Below are 26,792 nucleotides of genomic sequence, written 5' to 3' on the forward strand. Positions count from 1 at the left end.
GTATGCCTTGAAACGTTTAAGAGTTCAAAAGTGCAGAGAGCCAGTCAGTTTCTGTTAGAGAAAGAAATAGCTGCATTGGTGGAATATTGAACATTTTAATTATGAGAAATAATGAAAACTGTGAAAAAAACAGTTTTGAAGGCCAGGTAAAATCTAAAATGGGGTGAATCTCTTGGAGAAGAAGCAGAAAGTGAGCAGATCATCCATATTGTTAAAAATGATGCAAAGATTTCCAAGACTAGGGGGAAAACAGCACAAATTCACATCTTGGGAGAAAATAAAAATAGTCTTTCTTTATTTTGAAGCTTTTCAATGATCTTAAAACTGATTGAAAATCATTTTTAGCACAAATATATGGATAATTCTGAAACATTTAGAAGTTTAATCAGGTGCCATTAGAGGAAATTTCTGAAAAAAAGGAAACGAAGATAGAAGTTATAAATCTTCATTTAAAAAAAACAAAGCTTCTCAATAATAAGGCCTGATTAACAATTCCTCTTCTTTATACAATAATTAGAGCATAATTACAATGTTACATAACTTACATAGTACAACATATAAAACAATTGACGTGATTATACAATTTAAAAGACATATCAGTAAACTTAGTGAGGTCTACAAAAATAAAATTAAATCCTGCAACAGCTTTCAAATAAATAATTAAGAGACACAATCACATAAAAAATAAATAACAATGACAATGAAGAAAATTATTACAGCTCTAAGCTCATTTAAAATCACAAATCCTTCAGACAGAAAATTAAATTGGACCAAATGAAAAGACATTTTATGTGATGACTTAGTGGTATTAGCACTGGACTGTAAATCCAGAGACCCAGGTAATGTTCTGGGGACATGGGCTCTATCCCACTACTGCAATTTGAATTCAATTTTTAAAAATGTGGGATTAGGAGTCTAATAATGACCATGAAACCATTGCGATTGTCAGAAAAATGCATCTGGTTCACCAATGTCCTTTAGGGAAGGAAACTGCCCATCTTACCTCGTCTGGCTTACATGTGACTCCAGACCCAACAACAATGTGGTTGACTTACCTGCCCTCTGGGTAATTAGGGATGGATAACAAATGCTGACGTAGCCAGTGATGCCCTCATCCTGTGGAAAGAGGGAAAAAAAATGCAACACTGAATTACTTCAGGTTTACCAAAGAAGTTTTGAGACTACAAACAAACTAATTTCTTTATTCTCTAAGTCCAACGGAAATCATGTTTTAAACTGAACACTGGGGTTGAAACAGATTCCCTTGATGATATTGTAAGAGCACTTGACAATTATTTTGCATTCAGAATCAATTGCATAAAAGAGAGAGTATGGTATAACAAAAGAATGTCTTCCAAGAGAACTTGCTGGACATGTTTATTAATGAATCAAATTTTGTGATTAAGATAATTTTGAAAAAAAACTAATACAAGACAGAATTGTCATTGGAATTTATGCTTCATTTTTTTTCAGGTATATTACAATCAACCATTTCTGAAGAAGGATCTAGGCCCAAAACATCAGGCTTCCTGCTCCTCTGATGCTGCTTGGCCTGCTGTGTTTATCCAGCTTTACACCTTGTTATCTTTGAATGAAAGCCCAGAATACCAAGACTTCCATCAATTGGAATATATAACCCTTTATGATGATATGCCACGTTTGGCAGATGGGAATCAACTTTTCCTAGTTGTAATATGTGACTCAGTTATAATAGTCATCCAACAAATTTCAAACTTGACGCAGGGACCAGTATTAGTTTATGAGCAATAAAATTCCCTGGGATGAAGAAAATGGAACTCTAATCTCTAGTTCAGGTAGAACACCTCTCAATATCAAAGGAATGCTGATGGTAATCTAAAGTAGCCCAGTGCCACATAATATAAGGTGCCAAGATGTCCCCTGCAAAGGGCATTTGGGAAATCAATGGTATGGCAAATTCCAGAATAGTGACAAACTATACATTTCACACTGAAGCAGTAAACTTTCAGTCCAACCAACCAAAACAAAATTCTGCAGATTCTAAAATTCTGAAATAAAAACAGAAAATCTGTGAAGAGGTAAAGAGTTAATGCTGTCTGATAAGAATCTCCCTCAGCACTGAACTGACGCTATCAGACCTTAATAGTTCCTCCAGAATTTTGTGTTTTTATTTCAGCCCAACCAACTCATCAGCCATTTATAACAACAGAGACTTGGGGAGGGTTGCTGGAATTACCAGATGTATGTGAAATAATTAGTATTACATATTTAACAACCTGAAAGAAAATTTGGAAGAGGTTTTGTATCAGACAATTAGTACCTTAAAGCAGACCTACAAAAAAAACTCCACATATCAGAATGTTCAGGACTAATCAGGAGCTAAGATGAAGAATGTTGTGGTTTTTGGAAGTTAGTCATCTTAGGTCCAGGGTATCACAGGAAGAGATCCTCAGGATAGTGTCCAAGGCCCAACCATCTTCAGCTATTTCACCAATCTAAGCATACTTCCGTATTTGGTAAATGTAACTAGGACTGATACCATTAAGGAGGATTAGTGGCAATGGATCTATCAAAGGCATCCCAGATATTATTACCATTAAACTATCATAAAAAGGAAAATACCATGCATGTTCGAAAACTAAAATAAAAACAGAAAACGTGTTTGGCAGCATCTATGGAGAGAAAACAAAGCTAATGTTTATTCATCCAGTATGTTTCTTCTGTAGAACTGACCTAAAGAAGAGTCAGATCAGATCAGATGTTTGATTGTTTCTCTTTCCACAGAAGCTTTCAGACCTGCTGAACTACCCCAGTGGTTTCTGTTTTTATTACTATCATACATTGGGTAACACCAGTGGGAATTACTATTACACTGTTGTCTCTGTGATGTAGGTGCACCAACAGTGCTGTTAGACAGACAGTCCCAGAGTTTTGACCCAGCAACAGTGAAGGAATGGCAACATGCCTTCTGGATTGAAGCAGTGGGAAGAAGTATGTTTATTATTCACCATCCATCATTAGTGGAGATAACAAATGTATCAATCAGCTAACTGTGTTCCCTAGTTACAATGTTTTTCGGATCAAGATGCATGCAGAAGTGTCTGACAGTTCAACACAGTGGGTAGAATGTAATTAATCCCAAATAGCATACATGGAGGTGGCCTTCTGAAATGAGAGCTGAATTTAGTACTGCCAGCAGGTGAAACTGCTGTCAGGTCCAAAAATAGGGGGACGTCAAACCAGCTTCAGCAGTCAAAGCAATCCAGGGTTGTAGCTTGTTAGCGATCACTGCCGTGGTTGCTTCTGCAGGACAGGGTAACCAGTTGAAAATGCGTTCTTGTCACAATAACATAAAGTGCACAGAATTAATCTTTCAGTTCCACTGTCCAACTTAACAGCTGGCACTCTCGTAGACTGGAATTATTTTTAAACAAAGAACCAATGAGAAACTCATGGGGGATGGAATTATAGATGTGGAACTAAATGCAGTTCCCTCTCAGGTGGCTGGTACCAAAGCACTGACTGGGAAGACACATCATTGAACCTAGAACTTAAAAGATAACCGCAATATCCATCATCGTTAACAATTCAAAAAACTAACTAACCAACCATGGTCTGAGTTCAAAACTATCAGCTATGAGGAGAGACTAGATAAGCTCGGGTTGTTTTCCTTAGAGCAGGAAAGGCTGATGGAGGATCTGATTGAGGTATACAAAGGTTTGTTAAGTATGGAAAAATAGATAGGAAGAAGCTTTTTCCCTCTGTAGAGCAGTCAATAGTCAGGGGGACAGTTGTAAAATAAGGAACGGGAGATGAGAGTAGATTTGGGGAAAGAAATTTCATCCTGAGGATGATGAGTATCAGGAACCTACTACCTAAATGGTGTTAGAGACAGGAAGCCTCAAGACGTTTAAGGGGTATGTATATGAGCACTTGAAACACGATAGCATACAAAGCTATGACCTAACTGCTGGAAAATGAAACTGGAATAGACAGATGCTTGATGGCCAGCACAGATACACCTTTTCCCATGCTTTTAAAAACCTGTGTTATTCTAGGTATCTAATCTTATGCCCCAAGCACATCCATTAGCATTCTAAACTGTATTTTCTTTTACTATCTGTTTTAATGGCCACTATCCATTTTTAGGTTTGTATGTGTTTGTGTAGATTCTTATGACTTCCTGAAGACCATATGCCCTATGTAGCAGGTAATAAAATGACTCCTTCTTTGACTTGAGAAAGCCTTATGATTGGTTTCATATTGCTTATAGTAAAAAGGGTTAGCTATATTTTAATTATAGAAGGATATAACCACACGCAGAAAACAATTAAATGTTTGTTGTGATCAGTTGAGAAGGTTGTAAGGAAGGGAACTTATTCACTCCTTCTCATCCAGTTGTAACTCCTTATAATATAGTTTGAATCCGGACTATGAGTTTGCATTCTACACAGACTAGTCAAGGAGAAGGGAAAATCAAGGTTTCTGCTCAGGCTTAGGCTTCAAAATAATCCTATATAATATGTATTAAGGCTAATTACTGCTGGACGTGGTAATCATGGATATAATGGACTCTACTTTGGCACAGAGTTCCGGCTCATGCTCCTAATTTTGCGCACACTGTGGTATTTACACTCAAGTGATTTGCAGCACCTTAACATCATCGCAAGAAAGCCCCAAGGTCCTAACAATTACAGCCTTCACAATTAGGAAAGTGGGGCTGGGGTGCTTGGGTCAGTCAGGTAGGCCATGGTGAGGTGGGGCAGTATATTGGACTGGGAATGCAAGAGACGCTGGTACCATTGGTGCCAAGAAACATTGCCCTCAGCCAAGGAGTGACCATAAAGGAGTGTTCTGCTCTCAGGACTCGCTGGGAGACTGCCAACGTTTGTCTCGTGGTCTCCCCTTATAGTGGAGAGATGCAAGTTAAATGCCAATAAATGTGGGAAGAGAAACTTAACTCACCTATTAAATGGCCCAATTGGAGCCTGTGTGAAAAGGCTATCTGTCACCTTTATTGCCACTTGGAAAGTTTACATAGCAGCAGCAAGATAACAAGCATGCCACTTGCCAGCACCATATTGCCATCTCAAAACCTATCCCAAAGAACTGGTAAAACCCAGCCTGAGATTTCATTTTCAGTGTTGCTCAAGGGCACAAAAACCAAGAGACTCAATATTAATGTGTATTACAATGTAAATCCCATTCCAGTAATCAGTGCAAGGTAAATTTTACCTTGAATAATCAGCCACTTGTTGGCGTTGTCTCGGAGACTCAGTAGCATTCTGTAATGCAGAGAAAGAGTGGTGAATAGAGCTCCTCTCAAGATCATTCTGTTGCTTTCTCTTTGGGATTGATCCTGGCACTTGTCAGCATGTGGTTGATTGGAATTCAGGACAGAACTTTGTGGTTTATTTATAATTTGCCTTTGTGAAGTCTCAGAATCTGAAAATATGTCAGTCATAAGCCATCAAATTACAATGTACTTGTGATTATAGCATTTTCAGTCCAATAAAGTTGTACATCCATTGTTGCTTAAAATCACTGCTCAGATAATCTCTCAATGATTTGATTTCTAAGGTATTATGGTGTGTAAATAATGCTCCTTACAAGGACAAGTGTTATCTCAGTCACCAGGATTTCAACAATAATGCTACTTTCCCAAATATGTTTGTGAGGAGCATGATCAGAGCACAACTTCAGCAGAATGAAATGAAGGCCAAGTGAGTTATGAACTGTACTGCTGGGAATTGGGGTGGCATGGTGGATCAGTGGTTAGCACTGCTGCCTCACAGTGCTGAGGACCCAGGTTCAATACCACCCTTGGGTGACTGTCTGTGTGGAGTTTGCACATTCTCCCCATGTCTGCGTGGGTTTCCTCCAGGTGCTCCAGTTTCCTCCCACAGTCCAAAAATATGCAGGCTAGGTAGCTTAGCCATGCTAAATTGCCCGTAGTGTTGAGGAGGGTGGGTCTGGGTGGGATGCTCTGAGAGTCAGTGTGGGCTTATTGGGCTGAAAGGCCCGTTCCCACACTGTAGGGATTCTATGATGACCTATGAAATTTGGATTCAAGAGGAAATTCAGGACAGAGGCGCTTTAACTAACGTGTAAACTCTCTAGAGTGAGGAGTAAGTGGAAGAGAATAAAAGGCATGGGTCATGAAGCTGATCCACAGCAAAACCAGCAGTGGAGTGACATCACAAACCACATTGTGATGCAAGTGCATGGCAAGAAGCTGGTCAGTGAGTGCGACTGGTGAATACTTTTAGTCTTTCAAGCAAAAGTAAGGACTGTAGTTCCTGTTTTGGTTTCTAATAATTTTCTCCTCTCTTTTCTTAAAAATAACATCTTAAATATTAGATTGATATGGGTGTTTTATTTTCTTTTTAGTTTTATAAAAAGTAACTTACAGTGAAGTGATATCTGGAGTAATTAATTTACAAGTCAAATCAAATATGATAGTGATGGCAGGACAGGTGATGTGTTCCTGCTGCAACATGTAGTAGCTGCTGGACACCAATGCGAGCCAGAGTGAACATCTCTGTCGTCAGCGTTTGCAACTTGAGGACCTTCAATCCGAGTTGAGGAGTTAAAAGTCTGACATGTTATAAGTAGTGGCTCACAAAGATTTCACTAATATGCCCTTTCATTCTACTATTTGCTTCAGTGTTCCTTAAACAAGTTGATTCACATAGAATTCCATTGCAAAGAATGAAGGAGAAGAATGTTGGATCGAACTGGGCAATTTGGTTACGTTTGATGGGCCAAGAATTACCAAGCTCCATATCAGATAAAAACCATTAAAATCTCTAGGGAATCGATGATAAAAGGATAAAAACTCGGATTAATATCAGGCCCTTCATTTTGGATATAGGTTTTACGTAGGGCAGAAGGTGATTTATGCCACCACAATCATATGAGAAAACAGCAGGATACAATTCCACAAGTTACAGTTAGACAAATATCATGGCAGAGAAATCATTTGAGGCAGAATTTTCGCAGCCCCAGTGTGAGACGAGAGAGTCATGGAAATTGGCTGGGAAATGTGTCTGAATGTTTCTGTTGCTCCCCAGCTACCTTTGAGGCAGGGATCAAGGGAGCTGCAGATGCTGGAGAATCCGAGATAACAAAGCGTCGAGCTGGATGAACACAGCAGGCCAAGCAGCCACTTAGAAGCACAAAAGCTGACTTTTCGGGCCTAGACCCTTTTGAGGCAGGTCTGTATTTGGACCAGCTGCCTGATGCACCTTGACACATTTAATAGTAGGTACTTTAATACCAGGTAGTGTACTGCAAGCTAATGTTCTGTGGATGTGGGTTCAAATCCCACTGCCGCAGATGATGGAAGTTGAATTCAATAACAACCCAAAATTTAAAGCTGGCCTGATGACAACTGTGTAACCTTTGTCAACTGTCATTTAAGCATAGAGCCATAACAGCACGGAAACAGGCCCTTCAGTCCAACCAGTCCATGCTGACCGCAATCCCAAACTAAACTAGTCCCACCTACCAGCGCTTGGCCCATATCCTTCCACAAAAATTCCTTACTCATGTACTAATCTAAATGTCTTTAAACATTGTAACTGTACCTGCAACCACCAGTTCTCCTGAAAGTTCATTCCACAGACAAATCACTCCCTGTGTGAAGAAATTGCCCCTCGTATCTTTTATTAAATCTTTCCCCTCTCACCTTAAAAAAATTACCCTAGTCTTGAAATCCACCAACTGAAGGAAAAGGTACCTGCCATTCACCTTATCAACATCCTTCATTATTTTATAAACCTCTATAAGGTCACCTCTCAACCTCCTATGCTCTAGTGAAAAAGGTCCCAGCCTATCCAGCCTCTCCTTATACCTCAAACCCTAAGAAAATGATTCATCTGATTCACTAGAGTCTTTTAGGGAAGGAAATCTGTCATTGCTATCTGGTCTGGTCTACATGTGATTCTAGACGTACCAGCGATGCGGTTGACTCCTAGCAACCTTCTGAGGTGGTCCTAACAAATCACTCAGACTAATGGGCAATTAGTGAAGGGGAATAAATGCTGGCCCAGACTGTAATGCCTATATCCCATGAGCAAAGAAACAAGAATGTGCTCAAAATCCAGAATAAAAAAGAACAGGCTGAAATACTCAGTAGGGTATCATATATTCTGTTAAGAGTGTGACAAATGGCTATTGACCTGAAATTTGAATCTAAGTTTCTTTTAGCAAAGCTGCTGGTGAACTTGCTGAATCTTTCCCGCATTTTCTGTTTTTATTTGATATTTAAGAGCCCCGGTCAGTGCCATTTAAAGCATTCTCTGGCATGTTGCTGGTGGTGAGCCAAGCTCCCACTGGCATTGGGAAAGCCAATACCTCAAGGGGGGTTGTCTTGCTTTGGCTGGTGTGGAAACATTGGAGCCAGTAGCTGGCAACAAGCAATTTTGCCTCTAACCAGAGGTCTATCTGCACTAACTTTAAAAGTCTTACTTCGTTTAATCCCTTTAACATTTTTGATGCTGAGTCAGAAACCCTTAGTACTATGAACATTTTTAACTCTTAATTCCATGTATGTTTTTATTTTAAGAGAGAGCTGATACAAACAAAAATGGTTGGGAATGTAAATTAACTGGCTGTATAAGAGAGAATCATGAAATGTTACACCTAAGGGTTTAAACAGGCTGAACTGTATTCTGTTGAAACTACAAAGGTAACTAGGGGCTGACCAGAAAAACTGAAATTGATGGAGAAATTCAACATCTGTGTAAAGAAAGAAGCGTTAAGCCAGAACAGAAAAGGTGTTATGGCGCTAAAGACAGGGGGTGATGGGGAAGAAGATTGAGCGGATAGGTGGAGATGGAGTCCAGAGAGACAGAAAAACAGTTCAACAGATACAGGATGGATGACAACAAGCCAGGGAGAAAGGAAAGCTGCAATGTGGACTAAAAGTAGGTGAAAATGGGTTGACGGTGCTGAAAGTAGCCCATTGGGTGAGGGATGGGTAAAGATGTGGAAATTAGAGAAACTGATATTGAGTACTGAAGGCTGCAGTGTCCTCAGGTGGAAAATGAAATGCTTTTCTTCCAGCTTGTGCTGAGTTTCACTGGTGCACTGCAGCAAGCCTGAGACAGAAATGTTAGCCAGGGAACTCAGTGGGTGTGCTGATGTGGCAGGCGGCTGGAAGCTCAGCCTTTATTAGCTCAAGAAAGCCTGGTTAGATTAACTTCTTTTAAAAGATAACACCACATGAGCCTGGGAGAAAGGTATCCAGAAGGGAAAGGGTCCATTTTTAAATTAATCTTGCTACTATCCCCCCAAAGGTGTGGGTGAAGAAGAAACAGAGCAAATTTACCCCCGCCTCACCCAGGAACATAACAATTTGGAGTATTCTATCTGGCAAACTTAACAAATTATGGAACTGTTATGTTGGTGCTTTGTTTGGAACCAGGAATTATATACCAGATAGATGAATGGTAAATCTGAACAGGAACATCTTATTGAAGATGTTCTTACCTCCACAGCTGGTTCCAGACTGGATCCAAGCTCTGACCCTCTGGGTAACCTGACCAGCTCTCTGAAAAGAGCAGCATGTCTATGTAACAGGGACTTTACCTGGTATCTGGCTGGGGCAAAGTATATTCCTATTTTTGAGGTGCCTATATTCTCCAAACAGCTGTAACTGCACCTACCGCTCCCTCCTGGTTTGCTAAAACACCTGAGGTGCTGATTCTTTAATTGACCAGGCACTTCTGGGGAGCCCACACACCATCCTTAGTTGAACTCAGTGGTCAATTAGAAAGCCAGATACCAAAAAAATCACTCCCCTGATCTGACTCATGACAGGCGCAAGCTCAGAATTATTATTTTGGCTTGATGTTAGATACCCTAAAGTCCAGAGGAAAATTCCATTCAAGGGGTTTCAACAATTTCTTTAGAGAATGCACAAGCAAATTGAAAGAGGTAGCGTGATTTTAGAAATAATAATGCAAACCCCTCAAGTCTACTGGATTTTTTTTATGAATGTGATTACATTGAGAAGAACGAATATCCAATGGCTACAAAATGTTGCATTTGAATTTACAGATTTATCAACATTTCAATGATAAAGGTTTCTGCAGCGAATACAGGTTCAAGGAATAAATGAAAGGTTACACACTGCTTTAAAAACTGTTGATGACAGGCAGCCACAAGTAATGATAAATGGTTCTGGGAAGAATGGGGCCCAGTAATTATTGGACACATACTGGGATCTGTTTTCATTTTTCTATTATTTATGCTATTCATGAACAGTATCAAATAAGGCATTTTATGGAATATGAAATGCATAGCTAACATCAAGCTGTGTGAAGAGGATTATAGTGTAAGGAGATTGTACAATTCAAAAATATCATGGGAAATAAAACAAGTGAACACGGGAATGGTCAATGATTCAAGACTAAAAGGGCACAAATTAGGATTGATCCTAGAAACATAAACCAGATTAGAAGTGGTTTTACATGAAAAGATTAGTGAAGGGTGGTGCATTGGACCACTGGAAACAAGCAAGGTGAGTATCTCACAGATGCAAAGAAGATGGCAGGGGTACTAAATTAATGTTTTGGCTTCCATCTTTACTAAGTTAGAAGACTGTGATAGTGGCCTAATGGAAAATGTGTGTGTTGAGCAACTGAGCAGTATAGTGATAGATAAAGAAGACGTGCTAAAAAGGCTGGCAGCATGCTAGGTAGAGTAGTCTCCAGGCCTGGATGGGAGCAAATTGCAGGGCTATTGACAAAACTTTTCCAGGCCTTTCTGAACATAGGATTAATCCCAAGCGATTGGAGGCAAATGTGATGCTGTTATTGAAGAAAGAGGCTAAAGATAACCCATGAATTTACAGACCTCTCAGCTTGACATCAGTAATGGGAAAACTGATGGAGGGAATAATATGGAAATGGTAAATACATACTTACGGAAACTAAGTTAATACTACACAGTCAATGTGGCTTGTCAAAGGCTGGTCATGTCTGACAAAATTAACTGAGTTCTTTGATGAGTTAACACAGGCAGTGAATGAGGGTAGTGCTGTAGATGTTGTATATTTGGACTTTCAGAAAGCCTTTGAAACAATGCTATATGGCAGGTTGGTTAGCAAATTAGAAATGTTTGGGATTGATGGGTCCTGCCAGCATGGAATAGAAGTTGGCTACAAGATAGAAGACAGAAGGTAGGTAATGACAGATATTCCTCAGATTAGAAATGAGTTGAAAGCTTTTCAGCAATTAATCTTGGGGCCCTTGCTTTTTATGATTTGTATAAACAATTTAGAGATGGGTGTTGAGGACAAAATCTCTATATTTGCAGTTGACACTAAACTAAGAAGAAATGTGAATTCTGAGGATGATACTGAGCAACGTCAGAGGGACATTGACACAAACGACAAATGGGCAGACTCCTGGCAGAGGCATTGTGGTAGGAGAAACACAGAGAGAGAATACAGGCTCAATGGTACAAGTTTGAGGGTAGCACAGGTGCAGAGGAGCCATGGGGTTCACATGTATGATTCTCTGAAAGTGGTCAGCCAAGCTGAAATAGTTGTTAAGAAGTCTTATAGCATCCTTGGGTTTATAAATAGGAACATAGAGTATAAAAGCAAGGAAGTGATGCTACATCTTCACAAATCATTGGTCAGACCTCATTTGAAATTTTATGCTCAGATCCTTAATAAGCACCTTATTTACAGAAGGATGTTAATGCCTCGAGAGATTTCAAAAGATATTTACTAGAATGATACCAAGAATGAAGCATTTTATATACAAGGAAAGATAAGACATATTGGGCTTATTGTCCTTGGAGAAAAAATTATGTGGCGACCAAAATTATGAACAATTTTGACAGAAAAAAGAACGATATTCTGTATCCAATAGTTGGTATATCAGCAACTGGGGGTGATAACTTCACAATTTTCAGACAGCAAGCTAGGAGTGAGGTGAGGAGATACTTCTTTACTCAGAGAGTTGCTAAGGTTTGGAATGTACTGCCTGGGAGAGTAGTGGAAGTGGATTTCAGAGGAGGTTTCAAAAGAGAGCTGAATATATATTTGAAAGTGAGAAAATTAGAGGATGATGGGTATAGGGCTAGAGAATGGGATGAGCTGGGTAACTCTTTTGGGAGTGGGTAGACACACAATGGTTTCAGTGGCCTCCTTCTGTATTGTACAATTCTATGATTCTAAAAGCCTATTAAACAATGAAAGGCAGTTACTGAAGATGGGCATGACATTGCCTTTAACAGGAAATTAGTTAACTTCCTGTGACATTAAATTTAAGCTTCAATTAGTAGAATATGCATATGTAATAATTTTGTCTGAAATTCTATTAATCATGGACATGTTATCCAAACAAGTGGCTTGGACTTCAATACACAATTTCTGAAATCAAAGTCACCTGCGGCTTCAACACACGTGTCTGTGCATCTAAGCGTGTGCTAAACATTCAAGGGCTTCATGAAATAACTGAGCTTCCCACAGAAGTAACTAATAGCATTAATGGTCCCATTAAAACCAGAGAAACACGAGCGACATGCAGTAATAGTACAACCATAAAATGTTGTAACAAAGGAAGAAATCACTTGGAATTAAAAAGGAGTTTCTCAGAGGTAATGTCTGTCATTAACATTGAGTATGAACACTCAGTTTCACCAGCTTTATACGTTTGTATGGACTAGTTTGCAGAAAACAGGGCCAAGTGTAACTTTTTGTTTATGCTATTCTTTTTTCTCGTACACACAACTGAACATGTTTTTTTGCTCCATCACCAAATCATTGCATTTTTGTTTTTGTGTTTAACTAATACCCACCGTGAGTAAACCACCCATGCAGCCAATTAGAGATTTACATGCAAAGCCTATTAAGAGCAATGTAATCTTAAAGAGTGAACCCAAGTCTGCCATTTCACATGCAAAGACACTACTACTGTGCCAGAAGAGCCCCAAATCTATAACTCTAATAGATACCCAGCTCTCCAACTGCCAGGAGTCACCTGGGATTTCAACTCAGGACTGTTCGCCTACTAGCCCATGATAGATCCCAAAGCAAGAACCGTAGCCTAATATAATGAGCCTCACACTACCTCTTGTTTATTTTTTTGTACCCAGATGTGCTATCACGCACAACTTAACGTCCCACCACCAAAGTCTTTTTTAAACTACTAACCACCACTCAAATTACCTGTGTAGTCAATTAAATATTTACACACAAAGCCCATTAAGGGTGATGCAATCTGCCATAGATGAGGGCTAGGTAGGGAGAGAGGAAAGGGACTAAATCAAAATGAAACTGGAGCGATAAATAAAGCACAACATCTCCAATGGTGCCCACCTACCTCTAAAGGCATCAACCTTTTGTTTATTTTTCTTTCATATGAATGAGGAGCAGGCATAGGTCATTTAAACCGACTAGTCTGTTCCATAATTTAATAAGATCATGGCTAAACTGATTATGGCCTGGATCAATATTCATGTTTAGCCCCAATAACCTTTGACTCTTTTATTCATCAAGGATCTCTCTCCTTAAAACCATTCAATGACCTCATCTCCAGCATTCTTCGGAGATGAGAGTTCCCAAAATCCATGACCCTAATAAAGGAAGTCTAATAAGAAAAGGCTCTTGTCTTAAACAAAACGTTGTTTGCTGCCTGATATGAGACAAAAGATCGTCCTCTTTTCCATCTTAAATGGAAGACCCGTTCATTTTAAACTGCGTCCCCAAAAATTTTAATCTCTCCCATAAGAGGAATCATCCTTGTGCATGCACCCTGTCAAGATCTTGCTGTTTTACAAAAGTGTAAGGGTCTAAGAGGGTTCATGCTGGGGAGTGCGTTAAGCACCTCCCAATACGATGAGGCCACATGGATTTGAATGCAAGAGAGTAGTTTTGTATCTTAAAAGAGTAAGAACCAATATCTGGTCTCATGTGACAATGTCTACCGTACTATAATAACTTGAACACAGTTGATATCAGGCAATAAACCACATCATGTTTAAGACAAGAGCCTTTTCTTGATTTGCTTTCATCTGCTGTAGAGAGCCTCCCGGTGTTGGAGCCTTCTTGGATCCTTTGTTATTAGGCTACCAGGTCGTTTTCCTTTATTACACCAGAGCAAGTGGGCTTCATATACCCATCTCAGGAGAGATGTGATAGTGGAAGCAAATCTACCAGATGGATATTATATCACGATGGGCTGTCATGAAGATTCATCCTACAACATTGTAGCAAGCAATGCAGATTCCATTTAGCTGCAGGATATGTAATGTTGACGGCCATAGAATTCTGAAGATTCTCCACAGACAGCTTGAGTGATGCTGCTAGAGGAGACAGTCAGTGGTTGCAAGAGCTGTAGATAGCTGCAGCTGCAGGGGGTAAAGTTGGAATCCCTGGTGGGCAAAGGAAAACTTTTAAACAAAAGACACACTTTGCAATCTGGGAAATCTGTAAATACTTACAACTCAACTGAAGCATCACCCCTGATGTAAGCAGGTAGTAGTAAGTGGAACAAGGGCCACAGAAACAACTTAAAATGAGTTTGTAGATTTAGGAATATTGTGAAGCCAGAATAAAAGTGATAAAGAGGGAACATTAGAAGCCTAAGAAGCTAAAATCAAATGGCAGAAGAAAGTTTGGAGACTAGTAGAGATGTGATACATCTATTTTTTAAACTGTGGTAAATATGGAAGGCAGGTATTTAAAGGACAAAGACTGGGACTCATATAGTAATAAAAAACGTGGAGTAAAGTGGATTAGTTGTGCCGTAGTCTGTGAGTATTGTCTCAGGAAATCTGATAAAGGGATTGGATTTATCTCATACAATGATGAACGGTGGAATTGATTGGATAAAGAAAGATAGAGCGCAGGAATCATTGCTAACTATGGAGACTTTGGGCTTCATTTAATAGAGCCACTAAGGAACAGGAATCTTTTTTTTAAAGCTGCAGATTGTGGGATTCATTCAATAGTCAGGAAGGAGATGGGTACCATTTGTTGAGGCTGTGATTCGCGATCATCTGTAGAAACTTAGAAAAAGACAGGACCCTTCATTTTAGCTACAGATGAGGTGGAGTAACGCTTAGTACAGCAGTACATAGGATCAGGGTTGCTGTACAACAGAAGCAAAAGCCTTTAAAGCAAGGAAAGTAAGCAACTACAAAAAGAAGACATGGTAGTTGAAATGATAACGTAGAGTGGAGATGGAGGAGCACAGCAGGCCAGGAGGCTGACCCTTCTTTGGGTCCCAACCCGAAGCATCAACTTTCCTGCTCCTCTGATGCTGCCTGGCCTGCTGTGTTTCTCCAGCTCCACACTGTGTTATCTCTGACTCCAGCATCGGCAGTTTTTACTATCTCGTAGTTGAAATGATATTACCAGGAAAATTTAACTTCATATATGGATCAAATAGGGCACAGAATTGGACAGAAAACAATTCTTATAATGTAGAATTCCTTCTAAACAATTCCTTCCTTAGAAGGAAGCTGAACAAGTAAATATACTTTTGTGTTCAACTGGTACAATAGCTAATGGCATTATAGCTCATGAAGGGGTAAAAGAAGCAACAGATACTTCTGATCAAGCTTTTAAGTTACTTTGGTTTTTGAACATACAAAATTCTCAATAGAGAAAGATTTAATAGAAGAGTTCATTGTATAATAAAACCACGTAGCACGGTTGGCTGGATAGTTAGTTTGTGATCCAAAGTGATACCAACAGCCTGAGTTGAATTCCTCTACTGGCTGATAATTGCCAGTGAAGGGCTCTCCTTCTCAATCTCTCCCCTTACCTGGGGTGTCCCTCACCACCAGCTGTCTCTCTCTAATGAGAGAGAGGAAGAATGGTGACTTTATCATTGTACCATAAGCTCTTACTTTGCACAATAAACTTTGATGTGACGTCCTGCTAAATGCCTGCAGGAAATCTAAGTAACATGCGTCCCTTGGTTCACCGTTACCTATTTGTTACTTCCTCAAAGAACTCAAATAAATTAGTCAAACATGGCTTTCCTTTCACAAAACCTTGATGACTCTGTTTGCATTAGTGTTCTCCAAGCGCACTGCAATAACCTTTTTAATGATTGATTCCAGCATTTCCCTGTGATAAACATTAGCATCTATCAAATTGCTCTCTCCACTTCCATTTTGACTGTGGACTGATGGCCTCCACTCGTCAGCGGAGTTTCTGTACTTTAGCTTTGAGCATGAGAGGTAGAAGCGATAGCCAATTCAATTTCAGTGAGCGTGGTTCTGTCCTCATTAAAATGCATTTTCAGCAGAGTTTTATGTCATTATTGAAAACTTTGACCATCGGCATCATGTTTCTTTTGGATTCAATCTCACCATTGTTGCCTTTTTTCACACAGTGTACATTTAATATCTGATAATCATAACTGTCTACCCATAGTTAGCATAATGATTTCGGATCCTAGAGCACAATCCATCATTTTACACTAATTGCTGAGGTTTGTTTTTCACATTTAAATCCTTACTCCACCACCTGTTCCCCAAAGACCAGAGAATTTCAGGCACACATTTTAGACTTGGAGCATTTTCAATTCTCACTGTTCACAAGAGCAATTTTTAGTAGAATGTAGAGCTTTCAGAAAGAACATCAAGTTATGAGAATCATCTCAGCGTCACTATGAACAATTAAAACTAATTTTTACTTCTTTTCCAACATCTACTCAAATCCTTTCTCTACAGCCTCCTTCAGTCCTATTGTCCTTTGAAATCTCTGCTTTCCTCCACTTCTGATTTCTTATTCATCTGTAATTTCCTTGAGTTTCCATGGTTAGCGGTGTTTCTAAGTTATCTGGGAACTATCCTCTGAAATTCCCAGCCTGTATCATTTGACTTGTCTATGTGTTCCTTCATGATAGATCCTCATTTTTGGATATAATTTAGTTCATCTAATCCCAGCACCAACTGATATTGTCAAAGTACGTTCATTGGTTCCCTATAAAGTGTCATGGAAACTTTTACTATATTAAAGGTAGTTTCTAAATATAAGTCATTGCAGGGTTTAGGTATTATATGAATGCAACAGCCCCTAACAATTTGATTCAACGTCTGAAGCCTGAAAGTACAATTTTAGTAAAATAGAAATTTAGAAAATAGGAGTAGGAGTAGGCCATTCAGCCCATCGGACCTGCTGCGTCATTCGATATGATCATGGCTGATCATCTAACTCAGCATCCTATTCCCACCTTTTCCCCCATACCCTTTGAACCCTTTAGCCGTATGACTAAAAAAGTAACTTCTCCGTGAAGACTATAACAAATACACACAATAACAATTTCAGTAACCAAATCAGTTAGATTTATACTCAAAGTACTCTCAAAAAATGAAGTCACGTGTCACTACTTGAAATTGGAGCATGCTGTTTTGCATACAAAGTATTATGTCTGCAGTATCCAATAGGACCATCAGGTGGAGCTCTCAACACAGGTGAATTCAACTTTGTATTTTAGAGGTAGCACTTGGGTGCCAAATGGTAAGGTCAATTCTGGCCTTTTATTGCTTCTGTCGGAAATATGCTCAATTGATAGGGTTGTGATCTTTGGTCCATTATAAAGTTAAACTGATGATGAAAACACATCACAGCAGTTTTGAATTGATCTTGTTAGTAGCCCATCTTATTGCTGTATATGGGTGCGTAATGTGAGTGCAGATCCTTCTAAATATCTTGGAACTTTTAAGCTCTCAGAGCATGTGTAGGCAGAATCAAAATGTTATGAGGAACATTTTCAGCTTTGAGAATAGCAGCTAGAGTGTTGGATCTCAATTAGATCTTTTGAGCAATAATTTATTAGAAATATTATGGAAGCAACAGAAGACATGCTAAATTAATTCTTCACATCACTCTTTAAAAAAACCTAAAGGCTATTGAGGAATTCTGGATGCAGAAAATATTGCAGAGAAATCTAGGATTAAAGGAACAGAAATGAAAAGATCAAGGAATTAAACTTAGATCCTGCCACAAATAATACCATCTAGAATGAAGGGCCTGTACTGTGCTGTACTGTTCTATGTTCTAGAATGGGCTTTCCCATCCAATTTAATCAGGAAATAGGCCAGGGGTTGTTAATAAATTTAAAAAAACTTTAAGTATGAGACTGTATTTTATGTTGATAGACATTATTTCAAAACTCACATAAGAAATTAGCTATGAAGCTGCTTGAATGTCATAAATAAAACATTCTTCATGATTTATGCTTGAAAACTGTTTGACTTAAGAATGTAACTAATTTTGAGTAATAGTTATAGTAATAGTAATTTTGAGTAATGGTACATGTGACTTGTTTGGCTTCTCAGAAATTTTTAAGTAATGTTCCCCATAATAAACAAAGCTTACAATTAAGCTATAAGTGTTTCATGTAATTAACTACTTTGAAGTTCAATGATTTTTATTACATAGTAGATTAAGGCTTGTGGAATTAATGATTAGCTGGTTTGATTAAAATTAGCCTAACAGTGCAAGCAAAGTAAGGGGGAAAGAAGTCAGTTGTGTGAAAGATAGCTGAAATTTGATAGAATGTCATGAGAGTTGCACTTTGATTTGAAGGAATGCAGTAATAATAAAAATGTATATTGATAGCACTAGGCTATAGGTTGGAGGTGAGAGTGAGACGTGTAGGGAACACTGCTGGCATGCATAGGGATCTGAACCAGTAAACAAGATAAATTCTGGAACAGAAAAGTTATTTGCTATGGAAGTGGTAATGAAAGTAAGGTAATGCAATTTAAAAAGTAAAACATGAAGCACAGGCAGACAGTGCAGGGTATTCATAAACAGATATAACAATAAAATAATTTTCATTTAGATGTTGATCATTTACATAATGTTTTTACATTTCATTTCATTTACATTTCAATGAGTATGAAATTGGCATTTTTAATATTGAGCAAATACAGCAACAATCCTCAAGGGCACTCAGCCATAACATGAAACATGGTTGGTCATATTTGGAATTTTGTTGCAGTTTTGGTGAGCTTCCATCATATGGTCTTTGATGCATTGAAGACTGATCGTAGAAAGAAATGTAATGGGTTCTTAAACTCAGGGATTTATCAGTGGGAAATCTATATCATTCTGAAGTTGGAATTTTGTTGGAATAAAATAAACTAAGAAAGGAATTAATTCAAATCTTCAAACTGTTCGTGAGACCTGAATAACTTTAAATTATTTAATTTGGGCCGTAAGAAACAAACTAGCAAGCAGAACACAAAATAAACAAAGTTCAGCAATAAAAAACAAGGATTTAGATTAGTGGTTATCTTGTATGGGCTCCCAGCAAAAAATAAGCGGGTTGATTAGTTTCTTTAAAAAGTCAGATAAATATCTGGTTAGAAGTGAGATTGAAGGTTAGAGGGTTAAGTATTGACTGAGATGATGAAATACTCGTTGGATTTTCAAGTCGCCTCAGCCCAGAAAATGTCAAGGCTTTAATACCAGAATTAAAATTAGTTAAAGGATCAGGAAGAACTTTTGTTGCACTTTCCTTCAAAACTATACATAGGCTGAGTAAAATGTATGTGAGGGTAGCTGCATTGTTAAAGCTGGGGCTTCCATCAATGTTGCGCATACAATGCCATTTTACCTTCAGTTTTTTTTGAAAAAAGAGCACTTAACTTTTGGTGCTATTCTGCACTAGGGGCTCAGCTAAAGGTTTCTTAGCTTTACAAAAAATGCTTGCTGCAACATCACTCTTATGTGTCCTTTAGCACTAACTCTTCCGCTGTTATTTGATGAGAGGGTTAAGAAGAATGGTGTGCAATCCCATTGGATTCTTGATTTATTTTTCTTAAAATTAAACAACAGAAGCCCAATTTTTAAGAAGCTTAAACAACACTTATTATGCTTCGACTGCAATCCAAGAATTTCAGAATTAAGTCTTCCGAAACTTGGATTCACCAAATTAGATTGAACTTATCCATACTGCAGCACCATGCTTTTTTCCTAATTTATTCATGGAATGCGGGCATCAGTGTCAAGGCAAGCATTTATTGCCCTGCACATGATGGTGAGAGCGATCTCCCTTCTTGAACTGCTGCAATTTTTCTGCTATACACCCACAGTTGTTTGGGAGGGAGCTTCAAGACACCGACACAGTGACAGCAAAGGAGTGTCAATATATTTCCAAATCAAAATGGTGTGACTCGAAAGGACAACTCTCAGGTGATGGTGTTCTCACATAGCTGCTGCCCATGTTCTTCTTAGTGGTCAAGGTCAAAACTATAAAAGGTGATCTCAAAGAAGCTTTGACAAGTTGCTGTCACTGTATTTCAGTCACAAGCCAAGTGAATGTTTATGCTATTGGATTGGGTCTCAAGTGGGCTGCTTTGACTATGATCATGTTGATCTTCTTGAGTGTTGTTGGAGCTGAGCTCATCCTGGCAAATGGAGAGTATTGCCTCACTCTCCTGCCTCCTACAACGTGAGTTATTCATCACAGAATTCCCAGCCTCTAATCTACTTTTGCAACCACAGCATGTATGTGGCTGGCCAGTTATGTTTCTAGCCAGGATCAACATTGAAGATGTTGATGGGTTTCAGTGAGGGTAATGCCATTGAATGTACAGGGAAGAAGGTCAGGTATTTCCCCCTGCTGGAGATGGTTATTGTCTGCATTTATGTGCAACAAATGATACTCACCACTTCAGAGCCTAAACCTGTCTAGTTCACCACTATCTGAGGAATGAGTTAGAATTCTAAACAGTAAACGTCCCCACATCTGACGTTATGACAGAGCGGCATCTGGTGTAGACACAATGTTACTAATCATGTAGTCCATTGGACTAATGCTGCAGAGGATTGCTAACTTAAATTGATTAATTATTATGGAATAAAATGCTAGTCTCATTAATAATGATCATAAAACTGTCATCAAAATCAATCAGGTTCACTAATGATCTTCAGTGGACTAAATCTGCAATTTCTACCCAATCTGGCTATATGTGGCTCCAGTGTGTATGACATTGAACTGCTCTTTTAACTTGCATGGAAAGCCATTCAGTTGTACCAAACCACACAAAAGTAAACACTAAAAGTGCAACCTGTAGAATGGAGGTCACATCACTTTCTCATTGGCAGTTCGGGATAAGCAATAAAATGTGTTATTCGTGTTCCAGGAATTAATTTTAAGAAAAAAAAAGAAACAGCTGAGGATGGTTGAACTTAAAATACTGCTCCAAAAACACCTGTAGCAACGTCCTGGGGTTGAGCTGATTCATTTCCAGCAATCCCAACCATCTTCCCTTAAGTGAGGTTTGATTCCAATCAGTAGAAATTTCATACCCAACTTCAATGTTACCCCAAGCTTCACACCTTCAATTTGCACAGCCTTCAATTTTGCTTGGGCTCATTGATGCTACTCTCAGCCAAATGCAGCCTTGATTTGAAGGGCAGTCATTCCCAACAGACACCTTGAATTTAGCTCTTTTATCCATGTGTGGACCAAGAATCTTATGAGGCCTGAAGCTGGGTTATTCTGGCAAAATCCAAACTGAGCGTCACTGAGCAGATTACTGAGGAGTCAATACCTTATTTGGTACTGTTGGTGACTTCTCTGCTACTAATTAAAAGTAGACTGGTCAGAATAGATTTCTCCTGTCTTTTGGGGGACAGGAAATGCATTGATAATTCTATGCTTTTGGGTACATGCATGTAATTATCTGTAATGGGAAAGCTAGGCTAAGGACCTAGTCAGGATCCTAATAGCCCAAGCATCCAGGAACAGAAGTGGTAATCACATCAGTTAGGATTAATTTCACTTGTTTTTACTCTAACTTGAGTGTTAGAAATCATCAGCTTGGACCTTTCACACTGAAACCTTAACCTTGAACCAAGTTGATCATTCTTTATTTATTTACAGGATAAGGGAGTCGCTGGCCAGGCAGCATTTTTTTGCCCATCCCTATTTGTCCAGAGGGCATTTAAGAGTCTACCACATTGCTGTGATTCATTTCCAGCATTCATTAGATTTTAATTCCAGATAGTTTATTGAATTCAATTTCCATGTTCTACCATGACGAGATTCAAACCCAAGTCCCCGGAACATTCGCTGGACTATTAATCCAGACACCCAGGTATACCACCACTAGGCCACTACATCCCCTTGATACAATTACATCTGGCAACAGGAACACAAACACATGGATGATCACAATTACTTTTTTGAGAGCCATCCTTTTACAGCAATTGATTGGGTTTTAAAAGTTCCCATGGATCAAGTGTGGAGACCCCAGTATACAATACAATGTTCCCTTCCTGTACAGGAGATTTGCAGGGAATCTGAGCAGGGTCAAAGAGCTCAGCACTGGCTCTCTAAGTCATTTTAACTGCCAAATAACGAATTTAATTTCATGAGATTGTACAAAATGGATTCTGGTTTTTTTTCCAACTTGAATACTGTCAATCCATTTTATTTACGAACAAAATTATACACAGCCATGAATTTTTGTGTATTTCTTCAAAAGTTCATGTGCCATAAATTTTCTTTTGAACCATTCTTGGTACTTTTCCTGTCTGCAATAAAATAGCATGATTTATTTTACGGAAAATATCTTCAACTTTGAAATTCTCTCAATGGCCTCTTTGAGAATACAGCAAAGGCATTACAGCTGGGAAGTGTGTTTTATTCGAACTAGCGCTGCTGAGAGCAGTTAATAGATTAATTCATTCACTGGCACAAGCCTATGATCCAGTTTATTTTTACGTACTGAGTTCACCTTACATAGTATAAATATGTGCTTTCAACAATTGACATTTCTGGAAGGAATAATTGTATCTTAGGGATTTCTGTAAAATTTCTTTGGATTAATTCAGTATTATTTCTGGAACTGACAAGATGAACTCAGCAGCCCATATCAAGGCTCAGCAATCAGGTGAGGGGCCAAATGTTCTAATTTGTTCACAGGTTTTTTGAGGGCTAAAAATGGGCCAGGGAAATGGGAGGACTTTGAATTGTACCCTTAAATCCTTCTGCCACCAGTCTGTGAATGATCCATAAATTCATCAGAGATAGCAAGAACTGCAGATGCTGGAGTCAGAGCTAACACAGTGTGGAGCTGGAGGAACACAGCAGACCAGGGAAGCATCAGAATGGCAAGAAATTTGACATTGTGGGTCAGGACCCTTCTTCAGAAATGGGGGGGGGGGTGGTTACTATGAAATAAATAGAGAGGAGGGGTGGGGCTGGGGCAGGTAGGTGGAATGGTGATAGGTGAATGCAAGTAGGGAGTCCTGGGGATTGGTCAGTGGGATAGGTGGGACAGATAAGTGGTAGAGAAGATGGACTGGTTGTGTCTGGTTAAGGAGGCGAGGATGAGAGGGAAGGTTGGACATGGGATGATGCTGAGGGTGGAGAGTTTTTAAACTGGTGAATTCCATGTTTAGGCTATCAGCTATAGGCTCCCGAGGTGGAGTGTCGCTCCTCCAGTTTGTAGGTGGTGTCATTGTGACACTGGAGGAGGCCCAGCATGGACATATCACCCAGGGAGTGGGTGAGGAGGTGAGAGGGGATGTGTAGGGGCAGGTGTAGCACTTCCTGCAATTGCAGGAAAAGGGGTGGCCATGGGCACCCGCATGGGCCCGAGCTATGCCTGCCTCTTCGAAGGTTTTGTCGAAATGTCCCTCTTGCGCTGTTACGCTGGCACTATTCCTCACCTCTTCCTCCTCTATATTGATGACTGTTTCGGCGCTGCCTCATAAACTTTACTAACACGTTTCATCCCAACCTCAAGTTCACCTGGACCATCTCCAACACCTCCCTCCCTTTCCTGGACATTTCCACATCTATTTCTGCTAAGCACCTCAACACTGATATCTATTTCAAACCCACTGCCTCCCATTGCTATCTGGACTACACCTCCTCTCATCCACCCTCCTGCAAGAAAGCGATCCCATACTCCCAATTCCACCACCTCCACCACATCTGCTCCCAAGATGGAGTGTTCCAATCCTGGACATCCCAGATGTCCTCTTATTTCAAGGGCCACAACTTCCCCCTCTGGAGATCACAAATGTCCTCAACCGCATCGCTTGCATTTTCAGCATTTCTGCCCTCAAAACCCCTCCTCCCAGCAAAATCCCCCTTATCCTCACATATCGATCCACCAACCTCCGCATCCGGCATATCATTCTCTGCCGCTTCTGCCACCTACAATCCGACCCCACAACCCAAGAGATATTTCCCTCCCCACTCCTATCTGCCTTTCATAGGGACCGCTCACTCTGCGACCTCCACATCCGCTTCACACTCTCCGCTAGCCCCACCACCCCCGGCACCTTTCCCTGCAACCACAGGAAGTGCTATATCTGCCCCTACACCTCCCCCACCCACCTCCATTCAAGGCCGAAAGCAAACCTTTCATATCAGACATAGGCTGACCTGCACATCTGCCAACTTGGGCTACTGTACCTGTTACTCCTAATGTGGTCTCCTCTACTTCGGTGAGACTAAGCATAGACCCAGAGACTGTTTTAAACAGCATCTGCACTCTGTGCGTGACAAACGACAGCACCTTCCAGTCACCAACCATTTTAACTCCCCCTCCCACTGTCTGGGTGACACGTCCATCCTGGGCCTCCCCCAGTGTCACAATGACACCACGCACAAACTGGAGGAGAAACACCTCATATTCCACCTTGGGACCCTACAGCCCAATGGCCTAAGCATTGCATTCGCCAGTTTTAAAATCTCCCCACCCGAGCATCATCCCATGTCCAACCCTCCCTCTCATCCCCGCCTCCTTGACCTGAAACAACCTGTCCATCTTCCCTCCCACCTGTCTGCTCCTCTTACCTCACCGACCAATTCCCACCACCACCTACCTGCATTCAACTATCATCATCCCACTTACCTTCCCTAGCCCCACCCCTCCTTTCTATATTTATTTCTGAGCCCCCTTCCCCCTCCCCCATTTCTGAAGAAGGATCCTGAACCAAAACGTCAAATTTCCTGCTCCTCTGATGCTGCCTGGCCTGCAATGTTGCTCCAGCTCCACACTGTATTGTCAACCAATTTATCTTTGTATATAATAATGATGCAATTCAACAGCAGTTCAAATAAGTTATTTTCTGTTTTTTTTTTTCTTCCCTGCTGTTAACATTTGCATCAAAGCTCCATTAATCATCTTTTGTTTTGTTCTGGTACACCATCTCCTAAAACTTTCTTGCAAGATCTAGAATTAGTTGGTTAATAAATGCGAAAACATTACTTCATTTTCCTCATCTCAGTCGAGGCCAGAAAATATGCTATCAACTGCTACTCTGGCTCAGTTAACAGGGAGAGATCAGACTTGACTTTTGGCACAATCCACATAGCTGAGCACCACTCAGGGCAGCACAACTATCCACTGCGCGTGCAGTCGAACATCCATTTTTCTCAACCTGAACCAAAATTACGAGATAATTGGATACCTCACTGGGACAATCATTAGTACATTCTTCGTATCTTTTATAAATGGACTGCGCACACGTTTTTAAAGCTTTTCCCTTGCAACTGCATTCCATACTGGGTGATTGATCATCTCAATGAAAAGAGAAACCACCAGATCCCCAGCTCAGATTGTGATTGAGTAAAGTTGTTTCATTTATAATACAAATTGCTTCTGATAGGAATTGAATGCAATAAAAATGAATAGTTAGCAGCTAGGGCATCGATATTTTGTTCAGACCTGCTGCTCAGTGTGTCTGTCTGCGGTTAACTCAAAGTCAGTCATACATATCGGCAGTAGCGAGGGAGACAGTGACCAAGATATCTAGGTGGAGGCTTTCTATAAAACATTGCAAAGCTAGGCCTGTTCACTTCAGTATTGCCTTGTTCATCTGTTTCCCCAGCAGTAGCCAGGCAACTTGACAGCCTGGTTGGCATTTGGGAAAGGGAAGATCATGGCTGGTCATCTTTGGGGACAGTCCCCGCCAACTAGGAGATTGGAAAGATCAGCGAGCAGAGCTGGGCAGAGAAGCCATTGTAGCTCAAGACAGGTTAGAATCGAGGCGGGGTGGGGAGATGGATGGTGTTGATTGCAGAGAGAGAGAGAGAGACAGAGAGAGAGAGAGAGAGAGAGAGAGAAAAAGAGGTCATTCTTGAGCAAACAAACAACCTGCGCTCTGCCCTAATATATTACAAGAAAAATTAGGCACCTTCGGGGTATTTCACTTCAATCTGCTTTCACCAACAGTGGATCTGCAGTAGAATCTTACAGGGATATAGCTGAGATTCAACCCTACTCCCCCAATCCCACAACCATACCCCAACAAAGCCCATCCCAATATCCACCCCAGAGGACTTTCAACATGGAGACTCTGGAGCAGTTCCAGGCCACAACCCAGGTTATTTTCTCATGTAGTAAGCTAATTTGGATGACGGCAGATCCAGTGAAAAGTCAACAGTACCAGGCGCATTCGGAAAGTGGCAGATTGAAACAACAAACTGAGAAAGCAAACAGTCATCAAAATACAACCCAATGGTCTCAATGTGGACCTTACTAACTTCAAAATCTCCCCACCCCAACCTCAGTCCAAGACCAGCGTCCCCCCAACCCCCCTCATTAACCTGTCCGTCTTCTCTCCCTCCTATCTGCTCCACTATCTACCTACTATCACCACATCCCCCCTCCATTTATTTCAGAGCCACCTTCCCCTCCCCCATTTCTGAAGAAGGGTCCCAGCCCGAAACATCAGCTTTCCTGCTCCTCTGATGCTGCCTGGCCTGCTGTGTTCCTCCAGCTCCACACTGTTATCTCAGACTCCAGCATCGGCAGTTCTTACTATCGTATCCTAGTCATCAAAATTTGTTGGATGG

At 40.2% G+C, this 26,792-nt stretch overlaps 1 long non-coding RNA gene across 1 annotated transcript in view; it reads right to left on the minus strand.

The window, feature by feature from the left end:
- Window positions 1-309: 309 nt before the first annotated feature.
- Window positions 310-26,792, minus strand: part of LOC132210212 (uncharacterized) — a 39,311-nt gene continuing 12,828 nt past the window's right edge. Inside the window, exons 2-3 of the long non-coding RNA XR_009446446.1 lie at window positions 1,056-1,116; window positions 310-408 (exon numbers count right to left, since the gene is read on the minus strand). This is a non-coding gene — a long non-coding RNA (uncharacterized LOC132210212). The remainder of the gene's footprint in view (window positions 409-1,055; window positions 1,117-26,792) is intronic.

The sequence above is a fragment of the Stegostoma tigrinum genome, chromosome 11 (assembly GCF_030684315.1).
Source record: "Stegostoma tigrinum isolate sSteTig4 chromosome 11, sSteTig4.hap1, whole genome shotgun sequence".
In the NCBI taxonomy this organism is placed as follows: domain Eukaryota; kingdom Metazoa; phylum Chordata; class Chondrichthyes; order Orectolobiformes; family Stegostomatidae; genus Stegostoma; species Stegostoma tigrinum.